The sequence below is a fragment of the Symphalangus syndactylus genome, chromosome X (genome assembly GCF_028878055.3).
Source record: "Symphalangus syndactylus isolate Jambi chromosome X, NHGRI_mSymSyn1-v2.1_pri, whole genome shotgun sequence".
NCBI classification, from domain to species: Eukaryota; Metazoa; Chordata; class Mammalia; order Primates; family Hylobatidae; genus Symphalangus; species Symphalangus syndactylus.
The window spans coordinates 28,873,189-28,900,626 of NC_072447.2; the positions used below are offsets into that span (position 1 = coordinate 28,873,189).

Consider the following 27,438-nt stretch of genomic DNA (forward strand, 5'->3'; position numbering starts at 1 on the left):
TAAGCCAAGGAGAAATAAAATCCTTTACAGACAAGCAATGGCTGAGAGATTTTGTCACCACCAGGCCTGCCTTACAAGAGCTCCTGGAGGAAGCACTAAACATGGAAAGGAACAACCGGTACCAGCCACTGTAGAAACATACCAAATTGTAAAGACCATCGACACTATGAAGAAACTGCATCAACTAACAGACAAAATAACCAGCTAACATCAAAATGACAGGATCAAATTCACACATAACAATATTAACCTTAAATAAATAAAGAAAATGTGGTAAATATACACAATGGAATACTATTCAGCCATAAAAATCAATGAAATCTTGACATTTGTAACAACATGGATAAACCTAGGACATTATGCTAAATGGAATAAACCAGGCACAGAAAGACAAATACCACATGATCTCACTCATATGTGGAATCTAAAAACATTGATCTCATAGAAGTAGAGAGCAGAATAGTGGTTACCAGAGGCTTGGAGGGTAGTGGGGAAAGGATGATTAGGAGAGACAGGTCGACAGGTTCAAAGTTATAGTTAGGAGAAATAAGTTCTGGCATTCTAGTGTGCAGTAGAGTGACTATGATTAACACTATTGTATATTTCAAAATTGCTTAAGAAATGATAAATGTATGAGGTGATGGATATGCTAAATACACTGATTTGATCATTATACAATGTATACACATGTCAAAATATCACACAGTACTCCAGAAATATATACAATATTATCTGTTAATTTAAAAAACAGAAAAGCCAGCCCGGTACGGTGGCTCATGCCTGTAATCCCAGCACTTTGGGAGGCCGAGGTGGGCAGATCACTTGAGGTCAGGAGTTCGAGACCACCCTGGCCAATATGGTGAAATCCCGTCTCTACTAAAAATACAGAAAAATTAGCTGGGCGTGGTGTGTGAGCTTGTAATCCCTGCTACTCAGGAAGCTGTGGTAGGAGAATCGCTTGAACCCGAGAGGCCGAGGTTGCAGTGAGCCAAGATTGCACTGCTGCACTCCAGCCTGGGTGACAGGATGAGTCTCTGTCTTAAAAACAAAAACAACAACAAAAAAAAAACCCACTGAATTATATACTTTAAAATGATAAATCTTGTATAAATTTTGCCTCAACAAAAAAATACAAATTAAAACTATAAATAGAACAAAAACGTAGGTCAGTTCTCTTAAGGAAAGATTGAATTTTATCCCTATAGAGGTAATTTTTAAAGGTTTATTTTATTTTTATTTTTTATTTTGTAGAGATAGGATCTCACCATGTTGCCCAGGCTGATCTCAAATTCCTAGGCTCAAGCAATCCTCCTGCCTTGGCCTCCCAAAGTGCTGGGATTACAGGCATGAGCCACCATGCCCCACCTAAAAGATTTTTAAGATTAACATAAACGTTTAATATTTGAGAAAGAGTCTGGATATTTTTAAGATAAATTGGACAAGGGGAATACTGGCAGGGAGGTCAGTTGCAAACGATTCCAGAGGTGATGAGTTTTAATTAAGGCAGGGGGGTAGAGAAAAGAGGATGGCATAAGATAGAATCTTCAAACAGAATGTACAGCATTTCATGATTGGGCATAGGATTGAAAGATTACAAAGGATGGGAACATAGTGCTGGTAGAAGTAGATGGCAGTGTTACCCAAATTGAGTGATGCACCAGGAACAGGTTTGAGGGGAGTCCTAATCCTTGAACACCTGCAGATCAGGGAAGGGTGCAGACAATGGATTAGCAGTATGATTGAGATGTCTGGGCAAAGGCTAAACTTTTAGAACACTAAGAAACAATTGCTTCTTTGACCAGCCCCAAGGAAAGTGGGTCCATTCAGCCCACAAGTGTCATCACTTTCCAGAAAAGTGATCATAATTTTGATAGAATAGACAACAGTCTCAGAGACTCTAAGGCTCTAAGGGTGATCCCTGAATGTGGCTGTAGGTACAAGTGGGAAAAGAATACTGCCTTCTCAATGTATAAAAATATAGTAGAGTAGGGAGAATGGAAATGGAGGTTAGGTGGAGTCCATCTTAGTCCATTTCTGCTGCTATAATGAAACACCACAGATTGGGTCATTTATAAAGAACAGAAATTTATTTTCTCACAGTTCTAGAGGCTAAGAAGTCCAAGATCAAGGTGCCAGTAGGTTCACTGTCTGCTAAGGGCCTGTTCCCTTCTTCCAAGAGGGCACCTTGTTGCTGCATCCTCACATGGTGGAAGGCAGATGGGCAAAACGGAAGAATGCTATGTCGTCACATGGCAGAAGAGATGGGAGGAAATAAACCCACTCCCTCAAGCCTGTTGGTAAGGGACCTAATCCCATCCATGAGGGTGCTGCCCTTATGACTTAATCATCTCTTAAAGGCCCCAACTCTTTTTATTTGATTTTACTTTTTGTAGAGACAGGGTCTCCCTATGTTTCCCAGGCTGGTCTAAGAATCCTGGGCTCAAGCAATCCTCACACCTCAGCCTCCCACAGTGTTGAGATTACAAGCATAAGCCACTGTACCCGGCCAGGCCCCAACTCTTAATGCTACTACCTTGGCAACTACATTTTAATATATGAATTTTCAGGGACACAGTCAGATCATTGTGGCCCTCGTGCTTCTTCTGTTTTCTTTACAGTGGCACACAACTGTAAAGAAAACAGGCATACAACTACAACAGGTGTGCATGATAGCCAACAAAAGCAAGCCACCAAATCTAACAACCTCCACATTTCTCCCAAGGAAGATGACAACTAAGTCCTCTGGCTGATCCAGGAAAAGACAACAATTAAATGCAAGGTCCTTTACTTCAGCAACCAACATCAACACCAGACTCAATAAACCTTTAAAAGATCAAATCTTTTTGTGGTTCACGACTACTATAATAGCAGTCAACTCTTCTCTCTGTATCAGGCTTGCCTCCTTCCAATTCATTTTCCAAAATGTAACCAGGTAGATATATTTTAAATGAATTTTGATATTTTATTTTATTTACTTTAACCCTTTAATAACTTATCAGAATAAAGTCCAGATTCTAATGTGGCTTGTGGGGCAGTGAGCAATCTAGTACTGACCTACCTTTCCAACCTCTATTTTTAGACTACTGTCTCCTCTGAACATTTGTACTTCAGAGAGTGATCTAAACTGAGCTTGGAAAGGTAGGCTGGTGCTAGATTGCTTAGTTCTCCATTAGCTATTTTAGATTGCCCCCTCTTTGATTACAAAAGTCCAGTGCCTTGATCCTATGACCCACTTCCACTCCTAAATATCTACTCAAAATATACTGTTGTTCACCAAAGTAACGTACAAGGATGTTCACAGCAACACTATACGTAATAGTCCCAAACGAGAAACAATCCAGATCACTCACAATAACATAAATAAATGTGGTATCTTCTAAAAAGGGAATACTATACAGCCATGAAATAAAAGTAGCTATGGCCATATGCAACCATATGAATGAATCTCACAAACTTAGCATCGTGGGGGAAAGGCAGGTACGGAGGAAATCATAGTATATTATTCCAAGTACGTAAAGTACAAAGATAGTCAAAACTAAACTATGGTGTTGCAAATCAGGACACGGTTACCATTGCAGAGAAGGAGGGTGGGTCACAAGGGAGCTTCTAGGAAGCTTATAACTCTGCTTCTTGATCTGTATAGTTATATGGGTGTTTGCTTTGTAAAAATTTGTCAAGCTGCACAGTTAAAATTTATGCAGTATTCTGTTAAGTCATATCATGATAGTTTACACTTTAAAAAATTATCTGCCTTCTTACTCAGCATCCACTTTTGCCTAGCTAATGCTTGCTCCTACAACTTTCAGTATCACTTCTTCCAGAAGTTCTTTTCTAAACTCTTAGACTATTTTAGCTCATCATGCTGTGTGTTCAAAGTTCCCCGTTGTTCTCCTATCTTAACAACTCTTCACATTTAATTACAAATAGTTGTTGAATCAAGTTTTGCAAATTGGCTTTATATATCTTTTCAGGCATATTGTGAAAGTGCACAACTTTTAATAGAGGGCATGCAAAGGGAGTAAGACTTAATAATACTCCCCAAGGGTAGACTATCAGCCCTGGTGCAGTGCAAAAGATAGAAGGGTGAACTAGTTATCTATTGCTTTGTAACAAATTACTACAAATTTAGCAGCTTTACACAGCACACATTTATCATCTCATAGTTTGTGTGTTTCATAAATCCAGGCACATCTGTTTTGGGTTCTCCCAAGGCTGCAATTAAGGTGTCACTTGGGCTGCATTTCTTTTAGGAGTCTCAGGGTCTTAGGCTCACATCGTTGTGGTTGTTGGTCTATCTTTCCATACTGTTCCTTGCCACTGTACGTCTGAGATCCCTGCTTTCTTGCTTGCTGCCAGCTGAGGGCCATTCTCTGCTCCTAGAGTCTGCTTGCATTCCGTCTCACAGGCCCTCTCACAGGCTTCTCAACGTGGTAGCTTCTTCAAGGCCAGCAAGGGAGTGTCTGTTGCTCTAGTCAGCTAAAAGGGACTTATGTAACAGAATTATGAAAATGACATCCTACCATCTCCGCCCTATAAGTTAACCTAATCAAGGGATTAACACGTCATCACTTTTTTAACATTCTATTGGCTAGAATAAGACATGCAATAAGCAAGAAGCAAGTCCAAGGCTCTGCCCACATTGAAGGGGAGGATATTATACAAGGGCATAACTCATTTGGGGTTCTCTTAGAATTCTGCCAACCACAAAAAGAGTAAAAAAATCCCACAACATAGATGTGGGAGCCAACCTCCATGATGGCACCTAATGATCATACCTTTGTATAATCCCCTCTCACACTGTATCATGGTTAGTTTATGTGACCAATAAAGTATGGCAGAAGTAATGGCATGTGACTTCTGAGGCTAGATCATAAAAGACAATGCAATGTTCACCTATTTGTCACTAGTTCTCAGGAAGGCTAGCTACCATGCCATGAGGACTTTTAAACAGCCCTTTGGAGCGCCCCATGTGGCAAGGAACTCAGACCAACTGCCAATGCCAATAAGGTTGCCAGATAAAAAACAGAATGCCAGTTAAATTTGAATTTCAGATAAACAATGAATAATCATTTAGCATAAGTATGTCTTAAATATTGCATGGGACATACTTATATTACAAAATTTTTCATTGTCTAGGTGAAATTCAAATTTAACTGGGCATCCTGAGTTTTGATTTTGTGTATGTTTCCCATAATTTGGTAACCCTACCTGCCAGGGGCCATGAGAGTGACCCAGCTTCCTCAAGCCCTGCTTCAGTCAAATCATCTGACCTGCAACTGCAGTTGACATTTTAATTGCAACTTTAGGAGAGACCCTAAATCACAGTCTCCTATGGAAGCTGCTCCCAAATTCCTGCCCCACCCAGAGAGTGAAATAATATATACTTATTATTTAAGGCCACTTGTTTAGGGAGTAATCTGTTACACAGTAAGAGAGGACTAATAAAATATGTAACTGTCTACCCATTATCTTGGCCAGCCAGCTTGTCTTTTTTATGAGATACAATCATCAAGAACAGTTCCACCATTAAAGGAGCAAACTCCGTTCTCCAGTTGAAGAGTAAGAAGATAGCTCAGAAATGACAGTTGTTGGTCATTTATTAATGAAATGCCTCAGTATCTATTTAATTGAATTAAATCTGTCAAACAGGACTTCTTGTTAGGGAAGTCAGAAGGCATTTTTTGTTGTTCTTACTTACTGAAGTTGGCAACAGCAGCTTCAACATAACAAAGCCTGACAGCTTGATTCAGCCTAAAAATGCTGATGACAGGCAAGTGATGTCTGCTGTAAATAGAAGGTCCCACAGTTCCTCAAGCAAACATGAAAATGGCAAATGCACATTACACAACTGAGAGATCAGGCAGTGTCCACTCTGCCGCTGGAGAAATGAAAAGACGTTTAAAAATGATTTACACATTATTAAACATGTAGCTGGAGAGAAGAAAGGAAAAATGGGTAACCAAAGGATCTCAAGAGTAGTGGTTCTTAAATGGGGGCTATTTCTCCCCACTCTCCCAGGGGACACTTAGCAACTTACAAAAACATTTTTGGTTGTCACCACTAGGGGCAGGTATTACTGGCAGCTATTGGGTTGACACCAAGGATGCTGCTAAACATCCTACACTGCCCCCACATCAAATAATTATCCAGCCCAAAATGTCATCAGTGCCAAGATTGAGAAACCCTGCTTAAGAGAGATATAAGCACACTATTTGTTACACTGACAAAACAGATTGCTGTAATTCTCTGGTATTCAGGAAATTTCTACTATGAAAATATTTGGTTCGTTGATCTAGTCTATGCTCTTTGATTTATTCATTCTACATTCATATATTCATACATTTATTTGTTCATTCAACAAAATTTTATTGAGTGCTTCAGAGTGCCAGGTGTTTGGGGAAAAACTAACATGTATAAGAAATTCATTCATTCAGCTATTAAATAAATTAGTAAGCACCCGGAAGTAATGAGGGATGAATCAAATATGTGTTCTTCCCTAAAAAAAATACAAAATTTAGAGTTAATAATAAAGTGAAGCAAAATCCTACTGACTTAACGAAGCTTTGTATTAATATAATACTAATAAATGGGTAACTTTCTTAAGGCAAACATTTGAAGAGCAGTTGTCATTGTAGGCTAGTTGAAGAATCCATCATTAGGCCAATGTATAAAACTACCTGGATATATGTGTTTTCATTAATTCATCTTTACTTTTCTTTTTTTCTTAAATTTTCTTCAACTTATAAGTCCAGGGGTATATGTGCAGGATGTGCAGGTTTGTTATATAGGTAAACATGTGCCATGGTGGTTTGCTGCACATATCATCCCATCACCTAGGTATTAAGCCCAGCATTCATTATTTATTTAGAGAGTCCTTTCCCTATTGCTTGTTTTTTAGAGAGTCCTTTCCCTATTTAGGGAGAGAGTCCTTTTATTAGAGAGTCCTTTCCCTATTGCTTGTTTTTGTCAGTTTTGTTGAAGATCAGATGGTTGTAGGTGTGCAGTCCTATTTCTGAGTTCTCTATTCTGTTCCACTGGTCTATATGTCTGTTCTTATACCAGTACCATGCTGTTTTGGTTACTGTAGGCTTCTGTAGTTTGAAGTTGGGTAGTGTGATGCCTCCAGATTTGTTCTTAGCTATTTGGGCTCTTTCTTGGTTCCATATTAATTTTAAAGTAGTTTTTTCTAATTCTGTGAAGAATGTCAGTGGTAGTTTAATGGGAATTGCATTGAATCTATAAATTACTTCGGGCAGTACGGCCATTTTCATGATATTGATTTTTCCTATCCATGAGCATGGAATGGTTTCTCCATTTGTGTCCTCTCTGATTTCTTTGAGCAGAGGTTTGTAGTCTTCCTTGAGGAGGTCCTTCACTTCCCTTGTTAGCTGTATTCATAGGTATTTTATTCAATTTTGTAGCAATTGTGAATGGGCGTTCATTCATGATTTGGCTCTCTGCTTGCCTGTTGTTGGTGTATAAGACTGCTGGCAATTTTTGCACATTGATTTTATATCTTGAGACTTTGCTGAAGTTGCTTATCAGCTTAAGAAGCTTTTGATTTGAGACAATGCGGTTTTCTAAATATAAAATCATGTCATCTGCAAATAAAGATAATTTGACTTCTTCTCTTCCTATTTTAATATGCTTTATTTCTTTCTCTTGCCTGATTGCCCTGGCCAGAACTTCTAATATGATGTTGAATAGGAGTGGTGAGAGAGGGCATCCTTGTTTTGTGCCAGTTCTCAGGGGGAATGCTTCCAGATTTTGCCCATTCAGTATGATATTGGCTGTGGATTTGTCATATATGGCTCTTATTATTTTGAGTTATTTTCCTTCAATAGCTAGTTTATTGAGTTTTTAACATGAAGGGATGTTGAATTTTATCAAAGGCCTTTTCTGCATCTATTGAGATAGTCATGTGGTTTTTGGCATGAGTTCTGTTTATGTGATTAATCACATTTATTTATTTGCATATGTTGAATCAACATTGCATCCCAGGGATGAAGCCAACTAGATCATGGTGGATAAACTTTTTGACCTGCTGCTGGACTCAGTTTGCCAGTGTTTTATTGAGGATTTTTGCACTGATGTTCATCAAGGATATTGGCCTGAAGTTTTCTTTTTTTGTTGTTGTATCTCTTCCAGGATTTGGTATCAGGATGACGCTGGCCTCATAGAGTGAGTTAGGAAGGAGTCCCTCCTTTTCAATCTATTGGAATAGTTTCAATAGAAATGGTACCAGATCTTCTTTGTACTTCTTGTAGAATTCAGCTGTGAATCCGTCTGGTCCTGGGCTTTTTTTGCTTGGTAGGCTATTTATCACCGCCTCAATTTCAGAACTAGTTATTGGTCTATTCAGAGATTCAATTTCTTTCTGGTTCAGTCTTGGACGGGTTATGTGTTCAGAAATTTATTTATTCTAGATTTTCTAGTTTATGTGCATAGAGGTGTTTGTCATGTTCTCTGATTGTTATTTGTATTTCTGTGGGGTCATTGGTGATATCTTCCTTATCATTTCTGATTGTGCTTATTTATAGAGTCTTCTCTCTTTTCTTCCATATTAGTCTAGCTAGTGGTCCATCTGTTTTATTAATTTTTTCAGAAAACCAGCTCCTGGATTCGTTGATTTTTGAAGGGTTTTAGTGTCTCTATCTCCTTCAGTTCAGCTCTAATCTTGGTTATTCCTTGTCTTCTGCTAGTCTTGGGGTTTGTTTGCTCTTGGTTCTCTAGTTCTTTTAGTTGAGATATTAGGTTAATTTGAGATCTTTCTAGCTTTTTGATGTGAGCATTTAGTGCTATAAATTTTCTTCTTAACATTCCTTTAGCTGCATCCCAGAGATTCTGATATGTTGTCTCTTTGTTCTTATTTGTTTCAAAGAACTTCTTGATTTCTGCATTAATTTCATTGTTTACCCAAGAGTCATTCAGGAGCAGGTTGTTCAATTCCCATGTAGTTGTGTCATTTTGAGTAAAGTTCTTAATCTTGAGTATGTTGTGAACTGAGACTGTGTGTTATGATTTTAGTTCTTTTGCATTTGCTAAGGAGTGTTTTACTTCTGATTATGTGATCAATTTTAGAGTAAGTGCCATGTGGGCAATGAGAAGAATGTATCTTCTGTTGAATTTGGGTGGAAAGTTCTGTAGATATCTATCAAGACCACTTGATGCAGACCTGAGTTCAGGTCCTGAATATCTTTGTTAATTTTCTGCCTTGATGATCTGTCTAATATTGTCAGTGGGGTGTTAAAGTCTCCCACTATTATTGTGTGGGAGTCTAAGTCTCTTTGTAGGTCTTTAATCACTTGCTTTATGAATCTGGGTGCTCTTATATTGGGTGCATATATATTTAGGATAGTTAGCTCTTCTTGTTGAATCGAACCCTTTACCATTATGTAATGCCCTTGTCTTTTTTGATCTTTGTTGGTTTAACATATGTTTTGTCAGAAACCAGGACTGCAACCCCTGCTTTTTTTCTGTTTTTCATTTGCTTGGTAAATTTTCCTCCATCCTTTATTTTGAGCCTATATGTATCTTTGCACAAGATGGGTCTCTGGAAGACAGCACACTGATGGGTCTTGGCTCTTTATCCAGCTTGCCATTCTGTGCCTTTTATTTGGGGCATTTAGCCCTTTTACATTTAAAGTTAGTATTGTTATGTGTGAATTTGATCCTGTCATCGGGATGCTAGCTGGTTATTTTGAAGATTTGTTTATGTGATAGCTTCATAGTGTCACTGGTCTGTGTACTTCAGTGTGTTTTTGTAGTGACTGATAATGGTTTTTCCTTTCATATTTAGAGCTTCCTTCAGGAGCTCTTCAAGGCAAGCCTGGTGGTGATGAATTCCCTAAACATTTGCTTGTCTGAAAAGGATCTTATTTCTCCTTTGCTTATGAAGCTTAGTTTGGCCAGATACGAAATTTTGGGTTGGAAATTCTCTCCTTTAAGAATGTTGAATATTGGACCCCAATCTCTTCTGGCTTGTAGGGTTTCTGCTGAGAGGTCCGCTGTTAGTCTGATGGGTTTCCCTTTGTAGGTGACCTGGCCTTTCTCTCTGGCTGCCCTTAACATTTTTTCTTTCATTTTGACCATGGAGAATCTGATGATTATGTTTCTTGGGGTTGATATTCTCATGGAGTATCTTAGTGGGGTTCTCTGCATTTCCTGAATTTGACTGTGGCCTGTCTTGCTAGGTTAGGGAGGTTCTCCTGCATGATATCCTGAAGTATGTTTTCCAACTTGGTTCCATTATCCCTGTCTCTCTCAGGTACCCCAGTCAGTTGTAGGTTCAGTCTCTTTACATAATCCCACATTTCTAGGAGGTTTTGTTCATTCCTTTTTGTTCTTTTATCTCTTTTCTTGTCTGCCTGTCTTATTTCAGACACAGCATCTTCAAGCTCTGAGATTCTTTCCTCTGCTTGGTCTATTCTGCTATGGATACTTATGATTGCATTGTAAAGCTCTCCCGATATATTTTTCAGCTCCATCAGGTCGGTTATGTTCCTCTCCAAACTTGCTATTCTGGCTATCAGCTCCTGTACTGTTTTATCATGACTCTTAGCTTCTTTACATTGGGTTACAACATGCTCCTTTAGCTCAGTGTAGTTCGTTATTACCCACTTTCTGAAGCCTGCTTCTGTCAAGTCAGCCATTTCAGCCTCACCCCAGTTCTGTGCCATTGCTGGAGAGGTGTTGCAGTGATTTGGAATAGAAGAGGCAATGTGGCTTTTTGAGTTTTTGGTGTTTTTATGTTGATTCTTTCTCATCTTTGTGGGGTTATCTACCTTCAATCTTTGAGGTCACTGACCTTTGAATGAGTTTTTTGTTAGGTCTTTTTTGTTGATGTTGTTGTTGTTGTTTTCTGTTTGTTTGTGTTTAACAGTTATGCCATTCTACTGTAGGGCTGCTGCAGTTTGCTGGGGTCTGCTCTAGACTCCAGTTGCCTCAGTTTCTCCTGTACCTGGAAGTATCACCAGTGAAGGCTGCAAAACAGCAAAGATGGCAGCCAGCTCCTTCCTCTAGAAGCTCCATCCCAGGGGGATACTGACCTGTTGCTGGCCCCCACACACCTGTAGGAGGTGGCTGGAGACCCTCATTGGGAAGTCTCAGTCAGTCAGGAGGAATGGGATCAAGGACCTACCCAAAGAAGCAGTCTGACTGCAGGTGTGCTATGTTGGGGGCTGGAGGGAGGGGGGCCTTCCTGGTCCAGACCACCTGTATTCTCCAAAGCTAGCAGACTGAAACAGTTGAGTTGACTGAACTGCAGAGATGGTGACCGCTCTCTCCCTGGGAGCTCCATCCCAGGGAGATATCAAAGCTCTGTCTATAGAACCCTGGCTGGAATGGCTGAAGCCCCCACAGGGAACTCCTGCCCAGTGAGGAGGAATGGATTGGGGTCCTGCTTAAAGAAGCAGTCTGGCTACAATCTGGCAAGGCAGCTATGCTTCATTGTTGGGGACCCTTCCTTATCTGGATTGTCTGTGTTCTCCACAGCCAGCAGGCTGGAGTGGCTGAGTCGACTGAGTTGCATAGGTGGCAGCCACCCCTCCTCCCAGGAACTCGAACCCATCTCAGGCAGACTCCAACCAGCTGCTGTTGGATGGCTGGGATTCCAAGCCAGTGGGTCTTAATTTGTGAGGTTCCATGGAAGTGGGGCATGCAGAATGACGCTGGCTGGCTCCCTGGATTCAGCCCCCTTCCTAGGGATATGTACAAATGGATTTCCTGCCTTGCAGGGGATCCCAGGGCCAAAGTATATAAAACTCCTGGATCTCAGTGTGTGCCTGAGCAGCTGCTCTGCCAAGACTCCACATAGCTCTGTGTATCAGACCCAAGGCCCTGGTGGCCTGGGCTCAGGAGGGGATCTCCTGATTCAAGGGTTGCAAAGAATCATGGGAGAAGCATGGTTTCCCAGGCGGAGTCGCACAATCACTCGCCGCTTCCCTTGGCTGGGGTGGAAGTTCCTTTGGCTCCGTGCTGCTCCCGGGTGGGTCATGGCCACACCCCTTCCCCCACCACCACCCCACTTGCTTTTCTTCATTTTTCATGGGTTGAGCTGTTTGCCCAGTCAGTCCCAACGCAAGAACCTGGATATCTCAGTTAAAGGTGCTGAATTCACTCGCCCCTTTACATTCCTCTCCATGAGTGCCACAGACTACAGATGCTTCTAATTGGCCATCTTCGATCCCAATCTATTTTTCTTTAATTTAGTACCGCATGTAGTAATTTATAAGGAGATTTTTAAAAGGTGTTTGTGAACAACAGCAATTAAGTGAAAGCTAAAACTTTAGTGATGATTGAAGAGCTGGCTCTATGATGCATGCATGCCTTGCACAAAAATGCAGCTAAAAAGAAAGCCTAAATAAACATTTCAAGTCAGCAATGGCAGGGGTCTGTGAGAGCTCTGAACATACCTCTTGTGAATAGTAAGGTGTCATAATATTACTATGGGAATCAGAAAATGGGAGGATCTAGGAGATTTAGAACAGGTTTCAAAGGCAAGCAAGGCAAAGGTATAGTCATAAAGCAGTCTAGCTGACATGCAGGATGCTGGAAGAAAAAGGAGACAGAAATACAGGTACAGAGCCCATGACTGCATTTTAGAGGATGCTCAATGCTCAATGAGATTCTCACATCTAAACAAAGGCATGGAGGAGGGGAGGAAAGGAATACTGAACCTTTATATTGTTCAGTATTCCTTTAATAAAACTGTCTTTAGCAGAATGGGATTGCTTGGCTCTTGTAAGCAGCAAGAGTGGGACTCTAGTGAGAGATACCTGAAGCAGGAGATATATATCACCAGGGTACTCTGTATGTGTCCACTTTCTTCTTTCCTAGTACCTTCTCCATGAAGTGAAACCATCTTTGCTCACAACCTCACATCTCTACACCCAATGAGGTTCCCTCTCAAAGAAGTCCTGGGGAAGAGTCTTAATTTGTCTGGCCTGATACACAGATCCATCAGGTGAACCAGATACAATGGTGTGGTGAGGTTCTATATTTCACAGAACCCACCCAAATCATATAATTAGAGTGAGAAAGGAGCAACTGCCCCAATGAAGGAGAGCAAATAAAGATCTGACAAAATAATAAATGCCTACTACTTAAATGTCCAAAAACAGCATAATAAATTCGAGTATGAAAAATATTAAGTAGCTATTAAAAATTTAAATTATTGTTTTATAAATTTAATGAGATCCCAATGAGTGCCAATCATTTTTGTCTAGAACCAGTCATTCTAATTGAAAAGTTAAATGATAAAATATACAAGAATAGCTAGGCAAAAGCCTGAAGAATAACAAAAGTAATGAAGAATGACAAGTGCTACTAGATATTAAAACATATTTATAATGTCAAAATTATTTTAAAATATGGAGCTGATACACAACCAGAAACGCCAATGCAACTGAATAGTCCAGAAATATAAAACAGAAATCCACATGAGGATTTAGCATATGATAGAAGGGGGCATCTCAAACCTATTTGGTAAAGTTGGGCTTTTTAATCAGTGGCATAGGGACAATTGTGTAGCCTTCTGGAAAAAGAAAAGTTGGCTCTATACTTCACAGTGTGCACCAACATCAACTCCAAATGGATCAATTTTAAAGGTAAAACTTTGAAATCTTAAAAGTACTAAAGAAAGGAAAATGAACAAATTTCCTAGAAGTAGAAAAAACTTTCCTATGATTTATGTGAAGTATATAACTCAGAGGAAAAGTACAAATGTTTTAATAGTCATTGTCTTTCCTATCTTTTCACAGGTAACAAAGGGTCAGATTCTGAAAGCCCTGGCCATGTCTCTTTATTGTCTGTAAACGATAACATTTCCTTTTGAGGCTCCCTTCTATTTCCACTCCGTTATTTTTATTTTATTTTATTTTATTTTGAGATGGAGTCTTGCTCTGTCGCCCAGGCTGACGTGCAGTGGCACGATCTCGGCTCACTGCAAGCTCCGCCTCCTGGGTTCCTGCCATTCTCCCGCCTCAGTCTTCTGAGTAGCTGGGACTACAGGCGCCTGCCACAACTCCCGGCTAATTTTTTCTATTCTTAGTAGAGACGGGGTTTCACTGTGTTAGCCAGGAGGGTCTCGATCTCCTGACCTCATGATCTGCCCGCCTTGGCCTTCCAAAGTGCTGGGATTACAGGCGTGAGCCACCGCACCCAGCCTCCACTCTGTTATTTCTATTTCTCTAATCCTTTTTTTTTTTTTACTTTGGTACCGTCATTCTGACTTTCTATTTCTCCTTCATTCTGGGGGATCCTTCCTTTGACTTGCCAGCTCCCATCTTCGCTCTTCTATACTTGAAGACTTCCTTGCTGCTGATCGTTTCCCTGCCTGCCTTCCTCTGTCTTTCAATACAATTGATACTTGGCCAGGCATTGTGGAACAAAAGAACTCAGAAGAACTAGCTGAGTCAGGAGAAGGTGTTGCGAAGACAGCCAGGACTCCTATAGCTGCTGGGAAGCAGTAAGGGAAGGAGGATAGCTATTCAAGACTAGCTCGGCCGGCTAGACAAAGGTGCAAGCTGTAGCCAAATCCTAAACTGTGGAAATCACTTTTCATAGCACAGTGGAGTCTCAGCTTGAGTTTATGTTGTGTCACCAAGGAGAACTGAGGCTGTCTGGGCCTCTCTGTGGGCTCAGTGCCAGAAATGTGTTTTGCTTATTTGTTTGAGCATTTAAGGGTTCTCCTGAGACAGAACAATACAAAACAAAACAAAACAAAATCCTTCACAACAAGCTTGATCCAGATATAGTGATCAGAGGATTGGGGCTATTTTGAGTACAGCATCGAGTCAGTTATTTAGAGTTATCTCCCTACCCAGCATACACAATTGGACAAGTGAGTCCAATACTTATGAAGGGTCCTTGGTCACATTCATAAGAGCTCTGTAAGGCATTGGGGCATAAGCAGCTGCTATGCAGAGGATGACAGAGAAAAGGGAAATTCTTCACCCACTCCATACCAAGTCCTCAAGAAAGAACAGCAGTGCCCAGTGGACAGGTCATCAATACCTACAAACTCACAGGGACAAGTCAGAGCCTGAGCCCAACAGGCCTGATGGAAAGAAAAATTCGTGATTTGTTTGTGGGCACGTCTGATATGCCCTGATAGCTCTCGAAATCACTGGGGTGGGGGTGGGGGAAGGGGAGGAGGAGAGCCCTGCAATGGCAGGAATGGTGGAAATAAAGAAAAAAGAGGTTTCCTCTGAGAAGCTACACATCATCAGCTTGGGTGTGGTATTTTTTCAGAGTGCTTTTTGTTTCATCAGCAATGATAAAGCAAGTAGTTCAGACTGATTTGGGTCTCTGATCCTAGGGAAAATGCCCACCCGCTTCAGGTTGTCAAAAACACCTGTTGGACATTTCGCCAGGATGGTTGGGAGGGCTGTTGGGGAAAGAGCAACAGTTCAAATCTTGGCTCTGTCAGAAATGAGCAATGAGACTTGGAACTTGTGCCTGAACCTCTCTGGGCCTCCATTTTTTTCTTTGTAAAATAAAGAGGTTGTGCTATATCAGCAATTTGTAAACAGTATTGAATAGAGCACTCCAGTCTAGGGAGTGCCTGGGCTAAGAAAAAGGGGCTGTGAAGGCTGGCTGAGATGGCCCTAGGCCCCCAACCCCACCTCTCCAAGAGCAACAGCATACATGTCAGTTTCACATATTGCAGCTACTTAGTTGTTTTTATTTGAGGGAAAAACTTGACTGCTAAAATAAACTTGGACAACCACTTAACCAAAATAGTAATTCAAAGGAAACACCACAGTAGAGCTATGAGGACTAATGGGTACTATTAGCAAGAGAGAGGAGTGTTTATCTTGTAGGTGTGCCATTCTGAACTTCCTAAGGATTCTGGGCAAAATGGAACTCACTAATGCAAGAAATGAAGACATGCCATCTGGGCCACATTGGATGGGCTTGTAAGGCAGTCGGGGTGTTGAAGCTAGAGAGAAGGGTTGGAAGATAAAGTAGAAAGAGGAATCAAGGAAAGAGGATTACTGGGTACCCATGTGAAATGAGCTCAAAGTAACTGGAGGGTGCCTAGAGGGGAACAGTGGGGCAACACTGGCCTCATCTACTGGTCTCCGTAGGCATTCCTGCTTTATCACATGTAAGAATGCGTTGTTTCTGAAGCCTTGCCAGGCATTGCTGGGTCTGAAAGCAGGTTAACAAAATAAAACCAATCATTACAATACTGAAATACTTAAAGGTTTATAAACTCAACTCCTAAAGATTCAAAAGCCTCTCTTAAATGAAGGTCTGCCAGTAGTGTAAATTAGCTGATTTTTCACAGGGGTCTACCTATTAGGACACCTGCTGAGAGTTATCTCTCAGTTGGCAGTTACTTATCATCATTTCAGGAGAGATTGAAAATAGCATATTATTTTTCCTTCTACCAGACAGGACCCTCAGCTGCAGGTCTGTTGGAGTTTGCTAGAGGTCCACTCCAGACCCTGTTTGGCTGGGTGTCAGCAGCGGTGGCTGCAGAACAGCAGATTTTCATGAGACTACAAATTCAGCTGTCTGATAGTTCCTCTGGAAGTTTTGTCTCAGAGGAGTACCCGGCCCAGTGAGGTGTCAGTCTGTCCTTACTGGGGGATGCCTCCCAGTTAGGCTGCTCAGGGGTGAGGGACACACTTTAGGAGGCAGTCTGTCCGTTCTCAGATCTCCAGCTGCGTGCTGGGAGAACCACTACTCTCTTCAAAGCTGTCAGTCAGACAGGGACATTTAAGTCTGCAGAGGTTCCTGCTGAATTTTTGTTTGTCTGTGCCCTGCCCCCAGAGGTGGAGCCTACAGAGGCAGGCAGGCCTCCTTGAGCTGTGGTGGGCTCCACCCAGTTCGAGCTTCCTGGCTGCTTTGTTTACCTAAGCAAGCCTGGGCAATGGCGCTAGGATGGGAAAGTAATGTTATTCTATCAGTTCAAATTCCTGAGATTACAATTTGCATTACTCAGTATTTTTTTTAATTCTATCTGCTCCAAATAGATAAATATTCAGTGCTGAAAATGGAATTCAGGGGATAATTACTGGATTCATATAAAGCTGCAATTATAGTAATTTGATGATTTCAATTACTCTGGCTTTCTCTTTGACAAGGATGACTGAAACACAGTAAAATTAGAACCAATAGGTCACATAAAGGTAAGATCACTGGACAGCATTTTGTATGGAAATATTCACTCCTAAATATGACTCATTAGCGTCACAGTAACAAAATGTTGCAAAGCTTTCCTTCTACAAAGAAGATTGGCACATCCTGTCTTACCCAATAACATTCATTCTACTCCTCCTGTCCCCAACAAAATGTAACAGGAAACAATCAATCACTACCCGGTATCACAATCTTTCAATGACTGCTTCCCAAATGCTGGAGTGAGCAAAGCAGTATGAATTCAAATCATGGCTCCTTTGGAGACTTGATGTATGTGAGTCCTCTGGATCTCCAAGACCTACATGTTGCTTGCAGCATGGCCCTCCAAATTCTTATATTTGGAATGTGAGGTTCCTCCCTGCCTTCCTCCTCAATGTCCAGAACAAAACAATAGCCAATAATAAGAAAGAAAATATAAATGAAAAACCCACCATGTATGAAAAATTCTATTATTTAAAGAGGGAAAGGGAGGACATTTTCTAGCATTTAACAGGTGCTGCTGTTAACCTACTTACATGGTTTCTGAGGTTGAAATAAACTCTGCACAGCTCCTGGAAATTTCTTTAATCCAGTGATTCTCAACAAAGAGTGATTTTGCTTCCTAGGGGACATTTTGTTTCAATGTCTGATGATATTTCTGGTTGTCTTAATTTCAGAAAGTGCTACTAGGATGTAGTGGGTATAGGTCAAGGATGCTGCTAAACATCCTGCAGTGCACAGGACAGCCATTCATGATAAAGGACGATCCAGTCCAAAATGTCACTAATGCTGAGGTTCAGAATTCCCACCTAACCCAACTGAGACATCATGCATCATTTGTCAATGGTGCTTAACTGTACTAAAATAGAGAAGCTCATAAATCATTCCATTGTGTCATATAATAGAAATTAATCCTAGATGATGGCCAGAAGAGCAAGAGGTTGCCAAAGACTGGCAAAGTGAGGCAATTTCAGATTTAACATATGTGGAAGACCTATTGTGTGCCAGCTTCCCAGGTAACCCCTTCAACTCGATGAATAATTATCTGAAGTAGGCAGAACTATGCTCATTTAAAGAAGCACAATCTAAGATTATGAGTTTAGTCATATGTTCAAGGTCTCTTAGCTAGGTAGTGAAACAGAGTTCAATCCCAGACCATTTTCCTTTCAACAGAATTTGGAAATGGAAGGTGGTACGTAACACATGCCAAGCATATGCTAGAGGAAATCATGTGACAGAAATTGAGATTTCTTTTACCACTTCTGTATGTCCTTCCCGTGGCTTCTGCTTAAAATGGTCTATAACCTGTGGCTTTGTTCAGAAGATACCACTGAAAGCCGCTTTGGTCCTATGCATGGGGCAAAGCACATGATGCCTGGGATTCTACTTGCCCCTGTGCAGTCCTTCACCAATAACTCAGGACTTTGAGTGTATAAAAGTCCAACTCCTGTTCCTCAAGGTAAGACAAAGGCTGAGAAGTGACTTACACTCCAGAGTTCCTCTGCATGATCAGGTTGAAATACCCATGCAAGACAAAAATCACACTCTTCCCTGTCCTGTTTCCCTAACTCCTTCACCATTTTCTCCTGAGAACACTTCTTTAAGAAATCACTTGCACACAAATTCTTATCTCTGGGCCTGCTTCTGGGGAACCCAATCCAACACATAAGAAGAGATATCTTGCAGGGCCAGGGAGGTTGGGGTGCTTCTCAGAGTAAGAGCACATTTAACTGGGCTTCGGTGGGTGCTATGGTTTGAATGTACCCCTTCAAAATTCTGGTATTGCCAATGTGACAGTATTAAGAGGTGGGATCTTTAAGAGATGATTAAGCCATGAGGGCTCCTCCCTCATGACTGGGATTAAGGTCATCATAAAAGAGGCTTCAAGCAGTAGTGTTTGTCTCTTGCCCTTCTACCTTCCACCATGCCCACCATTTGAGGACACAGCAAGAAGGCCCTCAGCAGACACCAAATGCCAGTGCCTTAATCTTGGACTTCCCAGCCCCTCCAGAACTGTGAAAAATAAATTTCTGTTCTTTATAAATTACCCAGTCTCGGGTATTTTGTTGTAACAGCACAGAATGGACTAAAACATTGGGATAATAATCAGAAGATAGAGAAGGAAGTGAGGACTAGATGATAGTGGAAGATAAGGTCTGAGAGATGGGTTGTACCCAGAATGAGTCAAACTAATGTATTTGGATATATCCTGTGAGCAATGGAAAACTATTAACAATTTTTCAGTAAGAGAGAACATTCCACATGAAACAGAATTGCTACATTAATAAACCTTAGTTGATACTAAACATAATTTATTGGACATTTTCCAAGTGTGTTACCAAGTAATGGGGAACCTGAAAGTACAGCAAAATGTAATAAAAGAAAATGAAAAATTCTTAGGTGTTAATTACTTTCTCTGTACAAAGGGGCTTTGTGCTCCAGAAATACATGAATAGACCAAATTACTTTGAACTATGATTATAGCCAAACCATAAAAAGGAAACTTGTTTTCCTGAAGCCTGGGACCACTTATTTTATAAAATGCAATACTTACCTCTATAAGAAGCTAATTTTCTAACATGAAACAGGAAAACTACTTGGTATGTCAGAAAAAGTGTGGTTGTTTTTTATTTGTTTATTATTAAATATTCCCTACTTTGTGTCAAACACTGAATAGGTTATCTAAAAGTAAATATTAAAGTTGAATATTGAAATCACTTTCTGAGTTTTTAATCTCTCTTTTCTGTACATATAAACAGAAGAGTTACCTACAACATTAAATCTTTGAGGTCTAAAAAGCAAGTTATAAATGACAGTCAAGTAGAAATTCTGTTAAACTTTTTAAATGACTATCTAAAACATTCTGAAAGAAATTATTTTGATGTGAATAACATAGAAGGTTAGAGTTCAGTCTATACTTGATTAACAATGTTACAATTCAATTTTAATTTAATATTTATTGCCTAGATCAGGGGTCAGCAGATTTTACCGTAAAGAGCAAGATAGTAATTATTTTAGGCTTTGTGAGCCAGATGGTTTCTGTTGCAATTACTCAACCCTGCATTGCGGTACAAAAGCAGCCATAGATATTACACAAATAATGGGTATGTCTGTGTCCCAATAAAACTTTATGGACACTGAAGTTTGATTTTCATATAATTCTCATGTGTCACAAAATATTCTTCTTGGTTTTTTTTTTCCAACCATTAAAAAAATGTAAAAACCATTCCTAGTTCACAAGCAGGCTGTATAAAAACAGGTAATGGACAAATTTGGCCCAAGAAATTGGTGTCCCAATTTTTTCCCCAAAGCAGGGCTGAGGCAAGAGCTTGGGTACAGACAGTTTATTTGGGAGGCAGCCCCAGGAAGCAAGAGTGAGGTAACATGGAGAGAGAAAAGGAAAGAAAGAGATATCAAGAAAGAGAAAAAAACCAACAAAGTATGTGTTGCTGAGTTGGTTACTGCAGGCAGTTGGGCTCTATCCCACTAGAGACTCTCAGAGAAACTGGTAGAATATGCTGTAGGCTGAGCATGGTGGCTCACGCCTGTAATCCCAAAACTTTGGGAGGCTCAGGTGGGCAGATCACTTGAGGTCAGGAGTTCGAGACCAGCCTGATCAACATGATGAAACACCATCTCTATTAAAAATACAAAAATTAGCCAAGTGTGGTGGTGGACGCCTGTAATCCCAGCTAGCTACTTGGGAGGCTGAGGAACGAGAATCACTTGAACTCAGGAGGCAGAGGTTGCAGCGAGCCGAGATCACACCACTCTACTCCAGCCTGGGTGATGGCATGAGAGTCTGTCTCAAAAAGTAAATAAATAATAAAATAAATGTTTCTTTAAAAAAAAATAAAAGATGAATGTGCTTTAGAAATGCCTCTCTGAAGGATGAGAGGTAGAAGGCTAGAGTCATTATCTACTGAATACAGTCCCTTCACTTCAGGTTCCCCCACCTGTGAGTCATTAAACCTCCCTCTGCTTTGGGCAAAGCCCCCAGGCAAAAAAAGTAAAGAGGTGGTTCAAGAACTCAAGATGAGATACTGCTGGCCAGCTTGGGAACTTTCTACCAGAGCAGCATCCAACATTACAAGTGGGCCATGGGGATATGGCACAAGGAACAAAAAGTGTTTGCTACAGAGGGTAATACCATTTATTTCTGTAATATTCTATTTCTCTGGGAGCCTAAAATCACAGATTTGAGGAGATTAATATTCTAAAAGCAAGGTCACTCACAAGCTATAAAGTTAAAAACTCAGAAGAAAGCCAATATCCTAGGGGCCTTATCCAACTGGCCACACACCCAGAAAGAAATGTTGGTCATGGATTGGAAAGCAAACTCCTGAAATCAAAACTTACAACTGGTGGTTGTAAGTGGACCAATTTAGAATGTTTGTGAGCAGTTACTAAGTGTAGGTGAGTCTGTAGCTTTTTAGATAAGGTCACCAGCAGTGAAGAGGGCACTGTTCATGTAACAAAGGATGAGTCCTAACAACTCTTTCTGGAAGAAAGGGCATTAAGATAGACTCTTAGCCTGAGGTCTTAATCCAACACTCAGAAGAAAATGAGGAGAAATATCACTGTTTGTAATCAAGTCGGACGGGGGACATTCAAAGATGGGGCAGAGCCCATCAGGAAAGAGAACTCATTCTCAGTGGGAGCTAGCACAAAAACCCAAAGGGAGGCAGAGTGAATATCTGCTGTTTTGTCTGCCGGGATTTATTTCCCTTTCTGGTAAAATGAAACTCATCAAGCCCTTAGATATCCTCTTAGGACATCATATCAACTAATAGTGGACAATGTTCAGCAAATGTTTCTGACTAGACCTCACCCCTCATTTTAACACGAGACTGACCATTGTCAGTGTATCTTACTTTTCTGGCCACAGTGATTGGTTCAGGAATAATTTGTGACCCAGTCAGAACTATTAAGAGGTGATTAGTCTTTTTCTAGGGCTTCTTGGAGACAGGACAGTGTCCTTTCTTCCTAGGCCTAAATCCGAGAGGATGTGAGGTATATTAAGGCTAGGGCCAGCACCTGAAGCTCAAATTGAAAGCCACAGGGAAGAAGGCAGAGCCAGGAGATGGTAAGAAGCTAGACTCAGAATCCAGCCATATTTATCTGGCCAAGATAGTATGGCACATGCTTCTCAGACATTAATGTGCATACAGACCACCTTGGGGTCTTGATTAGTAGGGGGTCTTCTTAAAATGCCGATTCCTATTCTAGCAGGTCTAGAATGGAGCCTGAGATGCTGCATTTCTAACAGTCTCCTAAGGGGATGACCATGCTGCTGGTTTGCAGACCATATTCTGAGTAGCAAGGAAGGAAAATGCACCGAACCTTATGCCCATAATCTGATACAGGAACCCAGCAGTTCAAATTAGGCAGGGCTGAAACAGCTAATTAAGTTGGATGGCTGCTCCTGATTGGCAGTGTGAAACTTAAAGCCTGGAGAACAAAAATCTCATATATCTAAATTTTCACCTCAAGGCACAGATTAAAATCAAAGATTTTCTATAACCATGCTTTAAAAAATATTTTATCCCTTATAGCAAAAAGAATGAAATATACAAATATCTAACTCAGACTTTGAGTCTGATCAAATCCAAGTTTGCTTGCTGAATCACAGTATCAGTTGAATTCATAGCCCTGCTAGGTCTTTGATGTGGGCAAAGGTAGTGACCTGAAAAGAGTACATTCCCAGCAGTTTAAATGGAAATATCTGAAACACTCTGAGGAGTCCCCTAAATCCCCAACCTCCCGATGAAGCACTTCCCACAGCCTTCTGGGCCTGCAGAGCAGTTCTCCTACCCTTGCTTAAAGAAACTGTTACTTCCTGGCCTGATTATGCTGCCTTGCAGAACAAAGTAATTTGTACCCCACCAGTTATTGTCGCTCAGTCAATAACCATAACCAGATTCTAGCATGCCTGGAAAGGGTTTGAGTGTGGAATCAAACTAGGGAAGAGAAGGCTTATACAATGGAGGCTTTAAGATAGAAAATTGGGGATATTTCTGGGAACAGATCTTGAGGATGTTGAACCCAAAAGGTAAGAATATATAAAAAGAATGGAATTCACAATAAAACAACACATATTTCAATATGAAAAGGCTCAAGCCTGACTACAAGAAAAGACAAGAGTATTTGGATGCTTGCCCCTATTACCTTGAATGCAACAGCTATAAATGGCAAGGAATGCAAATGTGCCTTGTTAGCAATACATGTCTGTATTAATTATTCGTTTCCCATTGTTGCTGTAATAAATTACTACAAACTCAGTGGCTTTTTAAAACAATGCAAGGCCAGGCGTGGTGGCTCATGCCTGTAATCCCAGCACTTTGGGAGGCTGAGGCGGGCAGATCACCTGAGGTCAGGAGCTCGAGACCAGCCTGGCCAACATGGTGAAACCCCATCTCTACTAAAAATACAAAAATTAGCTGGGCATGGTGGTGGACGCCTGTAGTCTTAGCTACTTGGGAGGCTGAGACAGGAGAATCGCTTGAACCTGGAAGACGGAGGTTGCAGTGAGCAGAGATCGTGCTATTGCCCTCCAGCCTGGGCAACAAGAGCGAAACTCTGTCTCAAAAAAGAAAAAAATATATCAAATATATTCTCTTACATTTCTGGAGGTCAGAAGTCTGACACAGGTCTCACTGAGCTACAGTCAAGGTGTTGGCAGAGCAGAGCTGCATTCCCTTCTGGAGGTCCTAGAGGATAATTCATTCCCTTGCCTTTTCCAGCTTCCAGAGGCCACCTGGATTCCTAGGCTCATGACTCCTTCCCTTCTCCCATCTCCAAAACCAGCAATCATATCACCCCAACCTCTGCTTCTGTCCTCACATCTTCTTCTCTGAATTTCCTGCCTCCTTCTTAGTAAGATCTTTGTGCTGGCAAGGTTGCAGAGAAATAGGAACACTTTTACACTGTTGGTGAGAATGTAAATTAGTTCAACCATTGCGGAAAACGGTGTGGCGATTACTCAAAGATTTAGAACCAGAAATACCATTTGACCCAGAAATCCCATTACTGGGTGTGTACCCAAAGGTATATAAATCATTCTACCATAAAGACACATGCACGCATATGTTCACTGCAGCACTATTCACAATAACAAAGACATGGAAGCAAGCCAAATGCCATCAATGATAGACTGGATAAAGAAAATGTGGCACATATACACCACAGAATACTATGCAGCCATATAAAGAAACGAGATCATGTCCTTTGCAGGGACATGAATGGAGCTGGAAGTCACTTATCCTTAGCAAATTAACACAGGAACAGAAAACCAAACACTGCATGTTCTCACTTATAAGTGGGAGCTTAACAATGAGAACACATGGACACAGGGAGGGGAACAACACACACTGGGGCCTATTGTGGAGTGGGGCAAAGGATAAGGAGAGCATTAGGAAGTATAGCTCATGCATGCTGGGTTTAATACCTAGGTGATGGGTTGTAAGGTGCCGCAAACTACCATGGCACACGTTTACCTAGGTAACAAACCTGTGCATCCTGCATATGTACCCCAGAACTTGAATAAGAATAAAAAGAACCTTGTGATAACAGTGGGCCCACCTAGATAATCCAGGAAAACCTTTCCATCTCCAGATTGTTAATTACATCTAGAAAGTCCCTTTTGCCGGGTAAGGTAACATACACACAGGTTCTTGGGATTAGGAATATAATTAACACTGGGTTTTCTAACCTTACAGTATATCCATGCTAGAATGCCCATTTCTTTGAACTTTCTGACCTCTTCTTACACCATCTGCTATGGCAATTCTGCCATTTTTACTTGACTTGGTGCAGGTCACTGCTTTCTCCAAGCTTCCATGAGCCAACCTAATTGTGTATCAGCATACTCTCCTTGCATTCTTACGGAGTGTTAAATCCTGCATCAGAGGAAGATGCACCTAAGTCAATACATTCCCTTTGATCCAACCTTTGCTCTTTCCTTGATCCAGTGTCCTCAAAATCCAGTAGCACAATCCTCCTCTGGTTCCCAACAGCAGCATATGCTGACCAGATCTGGCAGCAACTTTGGGGTATAGTCCCCCTTTCTCTTGGGAGGCCAGCACTTCCCTGGCAGGCTTATATTGTGATGGGACCCTCGTTTATCTGGCTGCAGAAAATGAAGGCTTCCCATCACAGTTCTAACAATCGCAGGACTACAGTACGCCAGATGCTGTCTGACCTTTACCTCCCCCCAGTGATGGGGTCCTGATTGCTGGCAAGCTGGTGGGTGATTCCATTTTAGAGCGTGCTTTCTCAGATCACTCCTGGTACCAAACCTCATGGCTACAGGAGTGCTCTTGGGAACGCCTAGAAAAGTCTGAGTAAACAGTTGAGCACAGAGAGAAGTTAACTGCAATGTCTTCACAACCATGGCCTCAGCTGAGCCCAGGTGGAGCACTCTGGAGCTCAGATGGTCCTTTCAGTTGTCCTGCCTTGAAGCAAGGGGGCTGGGCCTTTATACTCCTACATCAACTAGTCAAAGGCTGTGGCTATCTCTGGGGCAGTCAGGTGTGATGCACCAGGCAGGTAGCTCTCTTCAGCCAAAGGGAATTCCCAAAGAAGAACTCTGCTGAGAGCTGTCAGCCAGCAGCACCCAGTAGATGGGGGAGGAGGGGAGATAAGCACTTCAGTCCTGAATGAAAACCTGGATGATTCACAGCATCATCTATTATAAGGGCAATGGTTAAAAGTTGAAAAAAGCCTTGTCTCAGCACCTTAAATATGCTGAGAGGACTCTTCCTGACCCCTAGATGAGGACTGTGGCATAGTGGACCCATTATCTAAAAGTGGTGGGGGTCTGACACTTCTCTTTATCATTGCTTGCCAAGAATGGAACCTGACATATGAATGAACGCCCCAAAAGGAAATAAAACATTTGTAACCCTCTATTTGTGCTAATGCCTATCCTTTCAGTGTCTCTTTGGCCTGCATGACAAGGGAAGGAAGCTGAGGAAAAGTGCACTTAAAAGAAAATTTTCCATGTCTGCAATAAGAAAGTGAGGAGAAGGAGCCTCATAATTAGTAGGCAAGAAGCAGATTGGGGTAAAATTGTCCAAGAGGTAGCAAAATCATCTCTATCAGGCCTCCATTGATGTTGAGAAGTTCAATACCACCTGAGAACACTATGGTATCAGCCTTGGTCTGGCTGCCACCTCCCTAGTACCAATGTCTCCAGGTTTATGACATAACACCAGAAGAATCTGTCTATAATCCAATAATAATATATTTCATAGACCATGGATTTAGAGCTCAGTGAGTCAAACGAAGTGAAATGTCAGAATACAAAAACTTTCCAGTGAAGAAAATGGGTCAAAGGCAAAATGAAGACCATGACTCTGAGAAAAGTTAATTTTTATATGGCCTCAGTCACTACATGGTGAATTTCTTTAGAGAACAAGCCTCACTTAGGGTGAGGGGTTGCTGAGGGGGAGCCAGAGAAATAGACATGAAGAAGTGAGAGGGAGGAAAATTTCCATTTTCTTCATTGATTAAAGTCTGTCATCAATGCCCCTCGGGATTCATTCAATTCTTGCCATCCTTATGAAGTCATTTAAAACATATATGAAACAAAGAGAACAAAGAAAAAAAAAGCACATATAAGTGAAATAAGCCAGGCACAGAAAGACAACTACCACATGATCTCACTTATATATGGAATCTTAAGTCGAACTCATACAGAGTAGAATGGTAGTTGCCAGGGGATGAGGGTGGGGGTGTGGAGAAAGGGGAAACCTGAGGGTGGGGGTGTGGAAAAAGGGTCAAAGGGTTCCAATTTTCAGTTAGAAGGAATACGATTTAGTGATCTATTACACAATATGATGACCAGAGTTAATGTACTGTATATTTCAAAATTACTAGAAAAGAAGACTTTAAATGTTTTCACCACAAAAAATAAGTAGGTAAAGTGTTGGATATGTTAATTAGCTGGATTTAATCTTTCTATAATGTAAAAATAGATCAAAACATCACATTGTCCCCCCTATTTACAATTATTATTTGTCAATTTAAATAAATAAATAAAGGCCAACCTAAATCTATAAAATAAAAATTAAAAAGTTAATTTGTTAGTTTTTTACAAACCCAGTATAAATAACAGAAAGGAACAATGAAACAGATGTGACTTAAACAAGGGAACTGAGAATAAGGAGAAAACCAGAAGAGAAGACAAAAATAGTAATAATAATAAATAACTCTGATTTTTAAAAATAGAATATAGATATATATTATTATAAAACTGAGATCCAGTGAGAAAAGTAATAGAAACAGACTTGTTAAGAGAGGTATGAT

At 40.9% G+C, this 27,438-nt stretch overlaps 1 protein-coding gene across 1 annotated transcript in view; it reads right to left on the reverse strand.

The window, feature by feature from the left end:
- Positions 1–27,438, reverse strand: part of FANCB (FA complementation group B) — a 190,103-nt gene that overhangs the window by 62,917 nt on the left and 99,748 nt on the right. The gene's annotated exons all lie outside the window — the stretch shown is intronic.